The 18,947-nt window shown below is 35.4% G+C and overlaps 1 pseudogene; it reads left to right on the forward strand.

The window, feature by feature from the left end:
- Positions 1–11,276: 11,276 nt before the first annotated feature.
- On the forward strand, positions 11,277–12,554 carry LOC137248537 (uncharacterized; annotated as a pseudogene).
- The last annotated feature ends 6,393 nt before the right edge of the window (positions 12,555–18,947 follow it).

Raw genomic sequence — 18,947 nt, forward strand, 5'->3', positions numbered from 1 at the left:
ACCTCAATTCATAAGGTCTGCTTGCGTCCAGCTGCGATTTCACTTTGTACATCAAATAAAGTGAAGCAACCTTGGGTGTAAATACGCGCCTAAGCAGTTATAGGTAAGAATGAGGCTAATTTAGTACGGTCACTTTTGGAATTTGTTAATAAAACCAAAATTTTCGGATACAAGCTGCATAATATACCTGGAACTCATTTCCATAATTGGAGTATATAAAGCAATGTTTAATACAACGCCTAAAATCAGTCGTTTTTTGGAGTCTATAGAATAAAGTATTCTGTTTATTTAAATAAACATAAATATAGCTCACATATTTTTTAGTAAGATATGCTCGATTGAAAATTTTAATATATCTTTAGAAAACTCCTAACTATTTGAGGTGTTCAAAGCTTCAAAGACAAAAGCGGAGTTCTTTGGGGCTATTATGGCAGAATTACCAAATGAAGCATGCAACATAGAAGGCGAAGACTTGAAAGAAAAAATTGGCTTCCTCTACATTCCAAAAAAAGAAAATGGTAAGCAGTCGGTCGTTCTACTTCAAGGTTTATAAGTAAGCATGAAAGCTGGCTAGCTGGTAAAAGTTTTTTGGATGAAGAAATGCCTAGCACATCAATCAATCGAACTAGAGGAAGACCAACAAAACCCATAGAAGAATGTTCGACCTACACAAGGAAAAGGAAGCTGTCAGATTATACTAGAACTATCGCCACGACTCATCTTTCAGAAGCATTGGCTATTAAATATAAAAAGGATGAAGAAAACACAACGTCTCATATCATAGGAGCAGTTGCGTTAGCAAGTCCAGTGCGACTGATAAGGATCAAAAACAGCATTCCCATACCCCGAAATGCGCTACCTAGGAGATACACTCCTGAAGAGTCTTTGGCGCTGTTTATAGATCTCGGGTTATCGAAGGATAAATGTAATATATTGCGTAAGTCATTTTTGCAACATAATGCCGATCTTTTCCCTGGATACAAACAAATCACTCAAGCTAAGAAAGAGGCAGTTCCTACAAGAGCCAAAATAACCGAAGTATCAGCTGAAGCTGAGCTCCAAAACTTAATGGATCATACGTCTATGCGACTCTTGAAAACTTTTTCTGAATAAAAGTTGAAATCATTGCCAAAAAGCCTAAATGGGGCTGTGATGGATCATCAGGACAAACGCATATAAACAAATAATAAATTTAGATAATGGAGCAATTACAGATGGTAATATGTTTATGGCTTCTATTGTTCCCCCGTTTAAAAGATGAAGCTTTAGAATATTGGAAAAATCCCCGGCTGTCATCAATTAAATTTTGCCGGCCGATATTATTTAAATATGAGAAGGAGTCTTCGGAACTCATAAAAGCTACAGTGAGTGATATAAAAAATCAAATCGCACAATTAGAACCAACAATAATTGAAATCGAAGACGGGAATGTTATTACCATAAAGCATGATTTTCTTCTAACAATGGTCGATGGAAAAGTTTTAAACATACTATTACATTGAAATGTTCAATCTGTAAGAAGAGTCAAAAAGACCTTGAAAATCTTGATGATTCAATTATTGGCGAACTAAAATATGAGTATGGAATATATCCTTTGCATGCGATGATAAGCTGCATGGAATTCGTTTTGAAACTGGCTTATACACTACCACAACAAGGAGAAGTTTTCGAAGGCAATGCAACATCTAAGGAAAAACAAAACATTAGAAAAAAATTATTCAAGATGCATTCTATAAAGAGCTTGGCCTAAGAGTTGACTGCCCGAAGTATGGATACGGCAACACAAATGATGAAAACTTCTCAAGAAGATTTTTTGAACACGATGAAATGACTGCTGGCATTACTGGAGTCGATAGAGATATTGTCAAACGATTGGGAGTAATTTTAAATATTTTAAATTGCCATGAAAAGGTTAATGGACTTAATTTTGGAGAATATGCATCGAAAACTGCAGAGCTTCAAAAATCCTGAGAAAAAACTCACACCAACGGTACATAAAATTTTGGCCCATGGTAGAGATTTAATATAATACCAATGGTTACCATTAAGAGAATTGTCTGAAGGAGCTCAAGAATCTAAAAAAAAGGACTACAAAAGATATAGAAGTACTAACGCTTGCAAAATCGCACGAGTTAGACAAAACGAGGACCTTTCAAACAGTTTGGCCATCTCTTCTGGTGCAGTCATAAATCTACGAGGCAGTTATTAAGATAAAACTGTTTATCATAAGTGGGCAGTGCTCAAAAATTTATTAGTTGTTCATCTTTGGCTCAAATAAAATAATATTGAACAACTTTTATTAATTTTTCTTAGTTAAGTATTAGTAAGATATCTGGTTTTTGAATTTTTCAAAAATATGTAAGTAAATTTATACAATGAATTTTCAAGCAATGTTTATATACTTATCCCCTAGCGTGCACATTTCACATTTATAAGAGTATAACATCTTAAAAGAAGTAATGCGTCCATCAAGTTTGGTGGAGATTTATAACCTTGCTACTAAGACAAATCTTTTAATCATAAGTGGGTAGAGCCACACTCCTTCATACAAATCATAAGTTTATCTGATTTCATGTTCAAATAAATCCTCATAAAAAAAATTCAAAGTTTGTCCTTGAGTTTTTAACAAATTTTTTATTTTTCAAATTTGCCGAATTATTGTGAAGCACCCTGTTATTCTGGCACCCTGTATTTTAAATTGTCCAAAGTTTAAATAATTAGCTTTCAGGTGCAATATAAATCTTTAAAATATCTTCATTAGTTCAAAAGTTCTGAATTTTGCAAAGAAACAACTCAAAAGGCGCCATAGTTCCACGGTGCAGTATAGAGAAAGAACGTTTGACTGCCGCAGCGAAAGGTTAAACACTTTTTGTTTAAACATGAAAAAGGATTATGCATTTTTTTACTGGTTTAGTGTAGGCTGTTGCGGCCACGTTTGAAGTGTGAACTTTATTAAAATTTTAATTTGATAGTAAATTTAAAACAAAAAACGTTTAAGCTTTGTAAGCATTTAATTGTTATGAATATATAATATAAAAAAATAAATGTAATGCGCGATAACCTCCGAAGAGATCTAAGGCCGAGCTTCTCTTCCAAGTTGCGTCGTGCTCCTCTTGATTTTCCCTACAAATTGGCCGGTCTGAATGTAATATAACAATATTTTGATATGCACAATGCTGGCCACTTAGACAACGCTGCAGCAATATAGCTCAAAGAAAGTGAAGCAACCTTGGGTATAAATACGCGCCTAAGCAGTTATAGGTAAGAATGAGGCTAATTTAGTACGGCCACTTTTGGAATTTGTTAATAAAACCAAATTTTTCGGATACAAGCTGCATAATATACCTGGAACTCATTTCCATAATTTGAGTGTATAAAGCAATGTTTAATACAACGCCCAAAATCAGTCGTTTTTTGGAGTCTATAGAATAAAATATTCTGTTTATTTTAATAAACATAAATATAGCTCACATATTTTTTAGTAAGATATGCTCGATTGAAAATTTTAATATATCTCTAGAAAACTCCTAACTATTTGAGGTGTTCAAAGCTTCAAAGACAAAAGCGGAGTTCTTTGAGGCTTTTATGACAGAATTACCAAATGAAGCATGCAACAAAGAAGGCGAAGACTTGAAAGAAAAAAATGGCTTCCTCTACATTCCAAAAAAAGAAAATGGTAAGCAGTCGGTCGTTCTACTTCAAGGTTTATAAGTAAGCATGAATGCTTTATTTTGAAGTTAACTATATTTACTTTATAACTGCGTTAAAAAATATTTAATTTTATATATTCAAAATAATGAATAAAAAATGATTTTTTAAAATAATTATTTCATGCTGTTTTCCCCCACGAATATTTTCGAAAAAATATATATAATATGCGATACACTTTCAGCTAAAAAACCCTTTTTATTTTAAGTTGGACAATTTTGTGGTTCAAAAGATATTAACTCATTTCTGACCTGACCTCGAGCAACTTGCTTACATTTACTTGCAGCAGGTACGTGCTACAGTTGTATACAGCCAACGCCTGCATGTGTATGCAATGCATGGCCAACTTAACTACAACATACATACATATGTATATGTACGTGTAAACAAACCTAATAATCACTTAGCAGGTAGCTAGTATTTGGGTTTTACCAAAATCATTATTGTAGTACAATGGGCAATATAATACAAATAAAAACAATTTCTATTTTCTTAGTTATTTTTAAAATGTATTTGCATATATTATTGAAAATAAAATGGGAATACACGCACACTTAAAAACCGTCTTAAGAAAATATATATATATGTATGTGTGTTTGGATACTACATGTAACAATATAAAAAACTTCTTATTCGAAAATAGCATTTAATAATCTCTAATAATATAGGATTTAATAATTTATAATAAATTATAAATTATAATACTTATTTTTGTAAAATTAAGATTTTACAAGTTATTTTTATATTACTATATTTTATTATTATAAGTAGGAAATGAGCAACGTTTATTGAACGTATTCCGTCTAATATATGTATAAACAAATTTATAGAATATCAATTTTACAATAATAACAAACTCAGTATTGAAGACGGCAATTGATGTACTAATTAATTACTTTAATTAACATAATAATGATGGCAGCTGCCAATGTCTTACATATGAGTTCCATAAATAGATATATTGTTTCTAAATTTGTATATTCAATTATTATATGTGCAAGTATATACAAATCTCATTATCTTTGATGATTTTAGATAGCTTAAGTCGGCATTTGTTGCAAATTCGTTGTTCCATCGCTTTTTTTGTTACAGGAATATCCAGCGTCAATAAGTGGTTTTGTTTACTTTTCTCAGAGTCCCGTAGTTTTTGGTGTTTGGGTGCGGAGACAAATCAAATGGATTAAAACATTTAACTTTCGGCATTTTCGTAATAACATTTATTTAAAACTCGCATTAATTAAACAAGAACTTTCTGAATTAAGGAAGTGAACGATGTTTCTAAATTGAAATAAAATTTAATTCTGTTTTCTATTTACAATCTTACATCTACTTATACTAATTCTCACATAAATAATAATTTCGTAAAACTAGCTACCTGCTAAGTGATTAGTAGGTTTATTTACAAGTACATATATCGCTCATTTACTTCTATAGTGTCATAACTCAAAAAACATGACTTTTGAGTTAATAACATAGAAACGTACCCAATATCATGATCTATGTTGTATAAAAAAATCTTTGTGTGACACTATTGAAGTAAATGAGCGATATGTATGCATGCGTAGTTAAGTTGACCATGCATGCATACACAGGCAGGCCTTGGCTGTATACAATTGTAGCACGTACCTGCTGCAAGTAAATGTAAGCAAGTTGCTCGAGGTCAGGTCAGAAATGAGTTAATATCTTTTGAACCACAAAATTGTTCAACTTAAATGAAAATATTCGTGGGGGAAAATAGTATGTAATAGTTATTTAAAAAATTAATTTTTTATTCATTTTAATTATTTATAATTAAATATTTTTTGAACGCAGTTATTAAGTAAATATTTGTACCTTCAAAATAAAATAAAAATGAATAAGATACTACGAGTGGAACCAAGGATATAGCATTTTGAATGTGGGCAAGTTTGCTTACCCATCGAATCTGAGCACATGCCGATCTCTGAAAAAAATTTTTTTTTTCGAGGAAATCCTGATTTATGTGTGGACTTAAATTGCGAAAAGATTCCAACAAATAAATTTGGTGTCTTTTAAAAAAGTGAAAATTTCTTTTCTACAAATCCGTACGATTTGTAAAATAATGACTCGTGATCCGATTGCTGACGGAATTAGATTTGAAACCAATCAATATTCGTGCTAAGGGTTGGAGAATTATTGCTTGAGTGATTAGATTTGTAACAATAATAAGTCTGACTCAATTACTAGTCCTACATTTTTTGGTTCATAGAGGAATATTACTTTAAAATTCAATTATGACAACAATCGGATTCCACGACTCCTCTGAATATTCTTGATCTGAAAAAAAGAGTAAATCTAATCTAAATTTCTACTTAGCTTTAAGTTGTAGACTTATTGATTCAAATAATTGGGGTTTTTTCTAAAGCTTAAAATTATTTTCTGCTCGCTTGGAAAAAAATCCAATTGGAACACAAAAACCAATTAAGCGAGTTTACTTATTAGCCGTTTTTTTACATCTATAAATGTTTACGCTTACACTTTATATGGATTGCTAAGCGTCAAACTTTAAATACACCTCTGAAATTGCTGCGCATAAAATTTGTACTACTAAATTTCAATACGCATTATACTCAGATGTAACTGAAATATGTGTCTTTGTTTCACCCTATTTCACACTAATTATATGTATTCTATGCGTGTCCACTATTCATCGCAACTGATTCAGCTATAAGTTATACATTATGGCCACCAGAGGTTTGTGTCTCCGATTTTAGGTACACCCTGTGCTGTAGCTAGTTGTTTAACCAATGCCGCTAGATGGGTCTTCTAAGCATTATCTAAGCGAGGGTAGGCGTTTTTTTACACGCAAACGTAAACGTATACGCGTGTAAAAAAACACTTCTAATATTATATTATACGTATACGTTTACCTTTACGCGTAAAAAACACACTTATCCTCGCTTAGATAATAGGGGGACTCATGTAACCGTATAAATGCCTTATAAAGTGTGTAAACGTATAAATTTATCTAGTTTACGCACGAGCTGTCAAATTTTGTATGAAAAATCATTTACACAATTTGTATAAATTTACGCGCACATTTCATTGTGTAAACGCGGTAAACTCAAAGGAATGCAACCTTGCAGACATTACAGACGGCATTTTCATCAAAAATCTCCAACATCAGCCAGTAAAGGCGTTTTAGTTTTGATTTTTCACTTAATCTTGGTATTTTTTAATTTGTATAACAATCAAAAATATTTTTTTGGAAATAATACAGCTGAAAAACAATCAATTTTATCAAGAGTATTACTAGGTGCGTTCATATAACCGCGTGTGTAAATGGATATAATTTTACACCTTATAAGTTTATATGCTATCATGAGTCCCCCTAATGCTTAGGAGACCCATTTAGCGGCATTGGTTAAACAACTAGCTACAGCACAGGGTGTACCGAAAAGCGAATACACAACCCTCTGTTGTCTGTTGTATGTCTGTCTATAACATATATCTGAATCAGTTGCGATGAATTGTGGATACATACCATTTCTAGAGGTGAAACATACACAAATATTTCAGTTACATCTGAGTATAATGCGTATTAAAAATTAGTAGTACTAATTTTATGCGCAGCAATTTCAGAGGTGTATTTAAAGTTTAAAGCTTAGCAGTCCATATAAAGTTTAAACGTAAACGTATACGCGTGTAAAAAAACACGGCTATTATAAACAAATAGTGCATATAATGCTTTAAATAAATATTGGAATTTAAATTTTTTTGATTGTTATTTTATTAATGTGGCTGCTTCAGGTAAAGTAAATCGGCAGGTAAAGTTCAAGTAATACGGCGGTTGTAGAAATGGTAAAACCGCAGTAAAATTTATTGTCAAAAGACTCGAAAATGTAGTGTGATATGAGCGAATATATGACCGCCATTTGACGATCATTGTGACGTGTGTGAGCAGAACAGTGCTATGCTCACATTCTGTAAGTGGGAGCGGAATGCACGAGAGGTAGTCGCTAATTTTTTTTTGCGAGATGTTTATAAATGTCTTCTATACATTTTCGTGGGGTATTTGTGTTTATTGTATTTAATTAATTTATTTAATTCTCTTTCCAAAAATCACAGTTGCACAAGGGGCCTTCACGGCGTGGATAAATGCGAGACAATTAAAAATGTCCCTCTCAGAAAACACTCGGCATCAATTTTTTCAATTTCCAGCGAGATACTCGCCACAAAATAACGAGTGACGGCTCTTATTGTATTTATTCTCTTTGGTAAAATGACGTGGAGCGCTTTTGCAGGGTAGTAACTAATATTTATAAAACTATTCCAGACAATAAACTAGAATTTTTGATAGTTTGGCTGCCGGGTATATGCCGAACCGAAATTTGGTTTTATTTCAAAAACTTTCCTTATCAGAACCTTGTTTGGGAGTTATGCTGTAAGCCCGTTTGCCTTACATATCAAAAGGTATAGGTATAACCTTCGAGCCGGTAATTTCATATTAATTCATAGGTAATTTTGCACAGCGTTCAGCACTTCGACCTTCCTGTTCCAATCTTATCCAGCCGCAAATGTAGTTATAGCAGAAATCTGAATCGAAAATTAAAAGACAAGAAATTAGAAAAATGTACAAAGTCATAGAAAAGAACGTACTTACGACAAACCACGTTTCTTCTAATGAAAATTTATTCAGGAAATGTGGTATACATACATTTCCATGAATGACATTTTTGAACAAAACACAAAAAAATAAAAAATATTATAAAGAAAAACCGGAAAAAAAAAATAAAACCATTATAAAGAAAACAAAGAAAGCCTTTTGGCAGAATAATTTTATAAATTTTTTGTCTGTTTTTTTATTCTTCTTTATTAAATTATAATAAAACAAGTAAAGAAGGCTAAGTTCGGGTGTAACCGAACATCACTTACTCAGCTAAGAACTATGGAGACAAAATAAAAGAAAATCACCACGTAGGAAAATGAACCTAGGGTAACCCTGGAATGTGTTTGTATGACATGTGTATCAAATGGAAGGTATTAAAGAGCATTTTAAGAGGGAGTAGACCATAGTTCTATGGGTGGACGCCATTTAGGGATATCGCCATAAAGGTGGACCAGGGGTGACTCTAGACTTTGTTGCTAAGATATGGGTACCAAATGAAAGGTGCTAATGAGTATTTTAAAAGGGCGTGGGCCTTAGTTCTATAGGTGGACGCCTTTTCCAGATATCGCCATAAAAGTGGACCAGGGGTGACTCTAGAATTTGTTTGTACGATATGGGTATCAAATGAAAGGTGTTAATGAGTATTTTAAAAAGGAGTGGTGGTAGTTGTATATGTGAAGGCGTTTTCGAGATATTGACCAAAATGTGGACCAGGGTGACCCAGAACATCATCTGTCGGGTACCGCTAATTTATTTATATATGTAATACCACGAAAAGTATTCCTGCCAAGATTCCAAGGGCTTTTGATTTCGCCCTGCAGAACTATTTCATTTTCTTCTACTTAATATGGTAGGTGTCACACCCATTTTTTCCAGTTTTTTCTAAAGTTATATTTTGCGTCATAAACTAATCCAATTACCATGTCTCATCCCTTTTTTCGTATTTGGTATAGAATTATGCCATTTTTTTCATTTTTCGTAACTTTCGATATCAAAAAAGTTGCCGTGGTCATAGTCGGATTTCGGCCATTTTTTGCACCAATACAAAGTGAGTTCAGATAAATACGTGAACTAAGTTTACTAAAGATATATCGATTTTTGCTCAAGTTATCGTGTTAACGGCCGAGCGGAAGGACAGACGGTCGACTGTGTATAAAAACTGGGCGTGGCTTCAACCGATTTCGCCCTCTTTCACAGAAAATAGTCATCGTCCTAGAATCTAAGTCTCTACCAAATTTCACAAAGATTGGTAAATTTTTGTTAGACTTACGGCATTAAAAGTATCCTAGACAAATTAAATGAAAAAGGGCGGAGCCACGCCAATTTGAAATTTTCTTTTATTTTAGTATTTTATTGCACCATATCATTACTGGAGTCGAATGGTGACATAATTTACTTATATACTGTAAAGGGATTAAATTTTTTGTTAAAATTTGACTTTAAACAAAATTTTTTTTTAAAGTGGGCGTGGTCGTTCTCCGATTTTGCAAATTTTTATTAAGCATACATATAGTAATAGGAGTAACGTTCCTGCCAAATTTCATCATGATATCTTCAACGACTGCCAAATTACAGCTTGCAAAACTTTTAAATTACGTTCTTTTAAAAGTGGGCGGTGCCACGCCCGTTGTCCAAAATTTTACTAATCTTCTATTCTGCGTCATAAGTTCAACTCACCTACCAAGTTTCATTGCTTTATCCGTCTTTGGTAATGAATTATCGCACTTTTTCGGTTTTCGATATCGAAAAAGTGGGCGTGGTTGTAGTCCGATATCGTTCAGCGATGTGAGATGAGTGCCCAGGAACCTACATACCAAATTGCATCAAGATACCTCAAAATTTACTCATGTTATCGTGTTAACGGACAGACGGACGTACATGGCTCAATCAATTTTTTTTTTCGATACTGATGATTTTTATATATGGAAGTCTATATCTATCTCGATTCTTTTATACCTGTACAACCAACCGTTATCCAACTAAAGTTAGTATACTCTGTGAGCTCTGCTCAACTGAGTATAAAAATACAATTTGTCTTTAATAAGGATATCTAATTATCTCTGCAAAATAACATAATAAGAGAGTCGGCTATACATTAAGGGACCAATTGGTTTTATTCGTAAACCAAAGGGGTTTGACCTTTGAAATTTTGCACATATGTAGGTTCTCAGGGAGTTCCCCAACGAAAATCAGTGAGTAATTTTTAATTCTTATTAACAATTTACTAGTAATTAGTTTTTAAATCTACTATGGTATAACTATCACTTTCTATCTACACACGAATACTTTCACAAGAATTTTATACATAAGTACACTCTATAATGTTTATAAAACCACAAACAACTATTTTCCTTTGTTTAAATTTACGTATTATTGCGAAATTTATAAATTTATTTGTTTACTTTCCGCGAACACAAGCATACAGCCATTTTATATAATTCACTGCTTGCTTGGTGCTACCAGATGCTTTAAATAGTACCAACGAATGAAAAATGTTTTAAATAGTACCAACGGGAAAACGGACCTTTTTCATTCAACTCCGTGTATTTATTTCACGAAAAAATTTAAAATTTTCCCCTGCGGCGCCTTTTATTTTATTTTTTTAATAATTTACGTTTATTTTATAAAAAATTTTAAATTTGGAATTCAATTTGCCCGATTTCTTATTCCAAATTTTCGCGCCGCTTTCTTTTGAATAATTTACATATATCGCATCTCCAAACAACTATATAACGGTAATTAATTTTCGTGTTTCTAAATAAATAAACCGTATTTTTAATTCGCGTCTTTTTTCGTAAATAATTTAATATAAATAATAAAAATGAGTGAAAATGATAATACTGTATTATTTCGGCTTATGTTGCAATAAATTTAGATTGTTTTATACCGTTTTAATAGATTTTGATGGTCCGTCAACAAGTCGCGCTGCTTTAGGTCTACAATGACCACGTCTCAGTTGAAATCCTTTTGGAATTTGAAGAAAGTGCTGTTACGCCTGGGAACTGTGGACCAGTGCATAGCCTTTGCTGAACAGCAAGGCCTCATTAAAGCATCTAGGTTGTGTCCGACGAATAGAACACCAATGCCGTTTATTGAAGGAACTGACGAATTGGGATCTTTCCAGTGCCGCAAGGGATCCTGTAGGACTAAATCCCGAATTTCAAGAGCTAAGGGGACTTGGTTTGAGGAAACCAGGATCTCCTTACCGCGCATATTTTATTTAATGTACGCCTTTGCCCATTAATGGCCTCATTTTAATGTTCGGCTGGCGGATATTGATCGACGAAACAGGTTTATCTCCCACCACCATATCCAACTGGCACAATTATTGCCGAGAAGCTATAGTTCTATACCAATTTGATCGGCAGGAATCGGTTGGAGGCGCGGGAAAAATTGTTCAAAAGGACGAAAGCAAATTTGGAAAACGAAAATATAATAAAGGTAAAATATATCCCCCTTTCGTCTTTTGTAGGGAAATATTCATTATTTCCTTTCAGGCAAGATAGTTGAAGGGCATTGGATCATGGTGATGATCGAGGATAACAGCGGGGACTTTCGTCTTGAAATATGTACCGACAACATCCGTTCCGCAGGGGTGCTCATAAATAATAATAAAAAAGAAAAAATAAATGTAAGGCACGATAACCTCCGAAGAGATCTTAGGCCGAACTTCTCTTCCAATTTGCGTCATGCTCCTTTTTAATTTTTCCTACAATTTGGCGGCACGCGACCTACTTGTTTTATGCCGACTTCGAACGGCATATGCGAGGCTGATGAGTTTTCACTGAGAGCTTTTCATGGCGGAAATACACTCGGAGTCCTTGCCGAGGGGCGACCTTGCTTAGAAAAATTTTCTTCTAATTGTTTCTAAAATTTTGATGTTGCTTGCCTGGGGGGATCTTTGGTGTGGTAAACGGAGCACGCTACCATCACACCACGGCGGCCCCCAGAGCTGCTCACACCCTTGATAAAAAAGAATGTCGCGGAAGTATCTATCGACCTCACAGATTTTTGGAGGGCGTACGATTGCCTTTAGGAGCATGGGTATGAGCACCGAAAATTCAACCATAGCGACCCCGAAAACCCCTTCGTCGCTGAAGACGGCACGCACACACAAAGGATTGAATCCAGGTGGCGTATAGTCAAGCGTTTTTTTTTTTTTTTTTCAAAAAACAATTACAATAATTGTGGAGAATGGCAAATATCCGGAACTACATAGATCCGTTCACGTCTTTAATTGACGCAGTAAAATTCACATACAAGCCTTAAACAAATTGAGTCGTTTTTTATTTATACATATTTTAATGTCTGGTGTGACCATATTTGCTCAACTCACTGCGTTTTCTTGCATTTTTTTGGTAATTTTAATATTAAATTGTGATCAAACTATAAGCCTCCTGTGAATGGGGTGGTGTTTTTAGAAAAGGGGGTCACCCCCACCCCTTCCACCACCCTCAACCCCCTCCCCCTGGTCCCTTAATGTATAGTCTACACTGACAAGATTATTCATTCCACATAAGCCTTTTATCCCGATTACGGCAACCATAATATCAGCCACAATAAAGCCCCTAGTCTCCACCCAACAACTGGGAAAGCCATAAAAAATAACAAATTCATGTTCCACAATGACGGGTTTCTCGGCCAAACGCAGCAAACTGGAGCAGCTCGTAGACACATTCACCGTTTCCTGTCGATTGTGTAAGAAAAATCACACCTTACGATTATGCCCGATCTACAGGGGAATGTCGGCAGAAGAACGCCACCGGACCCTTCCAATACATCGACATTGCCCCAATTGTCTATCGCCTTTCCATCGGTTGGAAAAATGCCCAAGTAACGACAGTTGTAACCGCTTCCAGGAACCACATCACAATTCGCTGCACATGGAGGATGAGCAAGCCCGGCCACGCACTATATATTGCGAAGAGCGCGACGATGAAGCAAGTGCCGACGAGGTTCTCTCAATCCACATTACCGAGGACGCCAGATCATGGGCCCAACAGGTAGCAGACGAGGAGGAAGAAATGAAAGAGAAAATTGTGGCAATCGGCTTCTCATGCAGCCGACTGTCTTCGGTCACTTCCGGAGCGTTCCAGCAATAATGTTCTGGCATCGCTATTAACGCCCACAATCATACCTTATTTTCATAAAAATCACAATACCTACATCTAATTAATAAGGTGCATTGAAACCAAGCAACCCCACGTCCCTGAACACTAACTCTTTCTTTTTTATTTACAGCACCGTCCAGAGAGGTCGCAGTCTCGGAAGCACTGAGGTCCACCTGACATAGTATCATACTTTTAATAGACGGTTGCTTGCGAATTCACCGGGTTCTCAAGTTGCTCGTAGCAAGAGGGCCGGCATGTTTAGGCCACCAGCCTAAATATTACCTACCACCCTTACGCGCATTTATTAGTAATATTGTTACGGATATTAGTATCAATAAGTGATACTCACATTACTAATTTGATACTAAGTAAATAAAAGCACAACAACAATAAAGTAAGCTGCCACTCTTGGTACGTAGACAAATCAATCATCAAAGGCAACGAAGAGATACTAGCAAACACTTGTAATCATCGGCCGAAGTAGTACTCACATATACACACGCATATGGCTATGCGAGAGACTATAAACTACAAATATACATGTACATATATGGCTGGTAACCAAGCATAAAATTCGCGAAGTTACTAGACCTTAGGAGAAATCGATAAACGAGAAAATAGAGAGTATAAGAGCAGCGAAAGCTGAGTAGTAAGTAATCAGTTTTGATTTAAGCACGCTATTGGTTGTGATATAATTGTTATTGTGAAGTACCTTCATAGTAGCCTAATAAGGACCATTTTGCATTATTGAATATTGGAGTTATTTATTCAACAGTTTAGCGATTCGAACGTTAGCAGAAGGTTTCAAATAAGCGGAATTTCACTAAATTCGTTACAATATCATTATTTACCGGTAACGGCCAACACCTGCCGAGCGCTAACTTCGAAGGTGAAAAACTCAACGAAAGTTAGCTGTCGGCAGGTGGGGCGGACTTTTTCTCGGTTATATTCTTTCACTTCTTTTTTGAATGTTCGCGAGCCAACAGCTATCCCCAGGTGAGTTATCCTACAACACATCTTTTCACATTTTGCCTCATAACAAATTTACCAATTAGACAATTGTATCTTGCATGTTAAATTTGTCATTTGTATTTGAACTAATTAATTCTTATTACACACAGAAATTATTGTTAGTGCTTAAACATTGTAACTCATTAGCTGTGTTTTTTTTTTTTACATCTATAGACGTTTACGCTTAAACTTTATATGGACTGCTAACCGTCAAACTTTAAATACACCTCTGAAATTGCTAAGCATAAAATTAGTACTACAAAATTTCAATACGCATTATACTCAGATGTAACTTGCGGCCACCGTGGTGTGATGGTAGCGTGCTCCGCCTATCACACCGTATGCCCTGGGTTCAACTCCCGGGCAAAGCAACATCAAAATTTTAGAAATAAGATTTTTCAATTAGAAGAAAATTTTTCTAAGCGGGGTCGCCCCTCGGCAGTGTCTGGCAAGCGCTCCGATTGTATTTCTGCCATGAAAAGCTCTCAGTGAAAACTCATCTGCCTTGCAGATGCCGTTTGGAGTAGGCATAAAACATGTAGGTCCCGTCCGGCCAATTTGTAGGGAAAAATCAAGAGGAGCACGACGCAAATTGGAAGAGAAGCTCGGCCTTAGATCTCTTCGGAGGTTATCGCGCCTTACATTTATTTATTTATTTAACTGAAATATGTGTCTATGTTTCACCTCTACATTAGCTGTGTTTTTTTTTTACATCTATAGACGTTTACGCTTAAACATTGTATGGACTGCTAAGCGTCAAACTTTAAATACACCTCTAAAATTGCTGCGCATGAAATTAGTACTACTAAATTTTAATACGCATTATACTCAAATGTAACTGAAATATGTGTCTATGTTTCACCCCTACATTAATTCTATGTATCACCTCTTAAAAGGGTGCGTGTCCACAATTCATCGCAACTGATTCAACTATATGTTATACACTATGGCCATCAGAGGGTTGTGTCTCCGCTCTTCGGAACACCCTGTGCTGTAGCTAGTTATTTAACCACTGCCGCTAGATGGGTCTCCTAAGCATTATCTAAGCCAGTATAAGCGTTTTTCTTTACGCGCAAACGTAAACGTATACGCGTGTAAAAAAGCACGGCTATTAATTCTATGTATCACCTCTTAAAAGCGTGCGTGTCCACAATTCATCACAACTCATTCAGCTATATGTTATACGCAGACATACAACAGAGGGTTGTGTCTCCGCTTTTCGGTACACCCTGTGCTGTAGCTAATTGTTTAACCACTGCCGATAGATGGGTCTCCTAAGCATTATCTAAGCGAGGATAGGCGTTTTTTTACGCGCAAACGTAAACGTATACGCGTGTAAAACAAAACACGGCTATTGAAAAATGCATACAACAAGAAGTTCGAAAGGGTCACTATGAATATGGATTGTCACCCTTGCACGCATATATTAGATTTTTCGAATATCTTCTTCATGTATCGTACAGACTTGAACTAAAGCAGTGGCAAATAGACCTACTATAGAGGGAAAAGAACAATTTCTGAAACGAAAACGGTATATTCAAAATCAATTCTGAGAGAAATGGGATTGATGGTCGACAAACCAAAAACTGGAGGGAGTGGGTCATCTACTGATGGGAATACGGCAAGAACATTTTTCTATAATCCTGGCTTGTCTGCTGAAATAAGAGGCCTTGGTAGAGATGTAATTGAGAGATTCGCAACGATATTGCAAACTTTGTCTTCAGGGTATAAGATAAATGTCGAAAAATTTAGGAAGTATGCTCTGGATACTGTGAAAGAGTTGACAAAGCAATACTAATGGGACTGCCATCCATATTCAGTCCACAAAATTTTAATTCACGGTCCTGCTATTATTGAACATGCACTGGTATCTATTGGAGAGCTTTCTGAAAAAGCTGCTGATTATGGGAACAAAGAAATAGGCCGTTAAAGCAAAAACAATTGATAAAAAAATTTCGTCACGAACACTCGCGTAAAACTTAACGCATTTCCCCAAATACGGATTTGCTAAATCGCTTACTCTTAAGTTCGGATCCTTTCATAACAGAACAGAGAAAGTTACCATGTAAGCCCAAACCAAATTTCTCAAAATCTGTTTTTGATTTGCTTGATTGATTTTGAAATCGATCACCATTTAAAATTTTCAAAATTTGTTTATTATATATTGTAACGAATTTAGGGAAACTCCGCTTATTGTACACGTTCTACTAACATTCGTATCGCTAAATTGTTGAATAAATAACTCCAATATTCAATAAAGCAAAATTGTCTTTATTAGACCACTTTGAAAATACTTGACAATAACACTTATATTTCGCAACTGATAGCGTGCTTAAATAAAACTGATTACTGATGCTGATTACTGAGCTGAGCAAGCTTGCGCCCTTTTATATTCTTCGATTTCCTCGTTCGCATACTTTTAGGCGTTTCTAGAATTGACTACTAAGTGCCAGCTATAAAATTACCAGCTAACTACAAATGCACGTTTATAGCTTCTCATATGCGCGTGATACTTGCACAAATGATTGCCTTCTTTTGTGAGCATCTCAGATAAGATACATGCATGTATTTGTGCGTTTCTCTCCGTTGCATGTACGTACATATGTGTAGACATAATGATTGTTCCACCGATGATTGCCTACTTTTTGGAGTATCTCAGATATATACATGTGTTTGTGAGTTTCTCTCCGCTGCTTGTATGGATATATGGGTAGACATAATGATTGATTTGTTTATGTGCATACAAGTCACTGCTTAGTATTGGCTTAGAGATGATAGTATCCCTTAGTGTTGCTAATATTCGTCACAGTATTATGGATATTTTTATTTTATTTTATAACGAATGTGTTATCTTCTTATTTTATCTATTGTCTCATCATTTTATCTTATAAAACATTCACGTTCATATCTCTACTGGAAGCATTTTTGGCCACCAACTCCATATAAGACCGACGATTGTGGGATGGTGGATTTTCACCGCTGAGACTTTTAGAGAAGTGTTTATTTCTAGTAATAATTGATCTGGTAGCTTAGAAAAGCACAGTTATGTAAGTGAGAATGTCCGTTAGAAATATTTTTCATAGTATACATACGCCCCAGTGGAAATTATTAATTTACTAATTATCAATTCAGGATTTTTGTTAAATAAATAAAAAAGAATTGCCTTCAGGCACTAAAGAAGCCGATGAAGAAATTCATAGGATGTTGGAAGATAGGGCTTGGGATTTTAGTGAAAGTGGTAACGAAAATTTGCCTAACGAGAGTGACGCGTACGACTCTGATACCTCGGACCCCCAATCCCCAGTGGGTTAGAATATACTCGCGGGAGGTATGCCTGTCGTAAAATACCAAATAGATTCAAGGGGTTGCGTAGCGCAACCCTTTCAGGTTGCCAGCGCAATATATAGCTTCTCCAAAACCAATTGTCATCCTCACCTTTACGTGGCGAATCCTGAATTAAAAACCGAGGCTCTGGCGACCCCGAACTCCTCATGGATCTAGGGGTGGGAGGGCGGTATGGCCTTGAAGGTCGCTTGTGGTCATTACAAAGCGTTCCCGAGATGGTCGGGCTGAGTACCGGAACGTACCGGATCTACATCCGGCAAAGGACCATCAACACCTGTAACACTCCCCAAGACCTTCGGGCAACAACAACAGCAACTCCGATACCTCAGAAACCGAAGCAGAAGAAATAAATTTGGTATCAAATGAAGTGCAAATTTGGGAGGATGATTTGATGGCAAATTCAAGTGGACCAGGAAACGCGAATTCAGCGCTCGATTTTGAAGAAGTAGATGCTATGGGAGAACCTGAAATACAACCACTGTGGCAAGAGGATATTTTACCTATTGGGCGAGAAATATTTACAGGGAAGTCAGGCGTGTTCTTTTATTGACGAGTTTTTAGGTAAGTATTTGAAAGTCACCTAATTTTTTTTTAAGTTTACAGTTTACAAAGTCTATATAGCCACGTGCCATGCGAAAAACAGAAATAGGTCACCACGTTTAAGTAATTTTTAGTATAAAGTATATCAAAAGTTGCTCATATGTATATCATAGACGAGCGCATCGGACACGGTACAAAATAGCTAATATGAAACATATATGATTCCTGGGACAGGGAACCTGTTATTTACTTTTTGTCCTGCCACGAACATCAGTTTACGAATCAAAATTAATTTATTAATATTCACTCTGATAGTATGAAATGTTATCATTCCATCTACAGTCAAACGGATACGATTGCTGCTTGCGTCAGAGAGTGAATTTACCGTGCATACTTATATCATGAGTTTAATGTATTGAAGGAATCTTATATTATTTCTAATTGCTGTTTTTATATACAGGTCCCTTTATCGCTCTTATTTGGAATCCGAATCTATAAATAAAGTTTTGGTTGTAAAGAAGGAAATTCGTGCTATTAGCGAGCTTTGGGCATTATTGGTCGTAGTGCTTTTGTTTAGCTACATAATATTTTAATACCTGGGCGAC

The sequence above is a fragment of the Eurosta solidaginis genome, chromosome 4 (genome assembly GCF_040869045.1).
Source record: "Eurosta solidaginis isolate ZX-2024a chromosome 4, ASM4086904v1, whole genome shotgun sequence".
NCBI classification, from domain to species: Eukaryota; Metazoa; Arthropoda; class Insecta; order Diptera; family Tephritidae; genus Eurosta; species Eurosta solidaginis.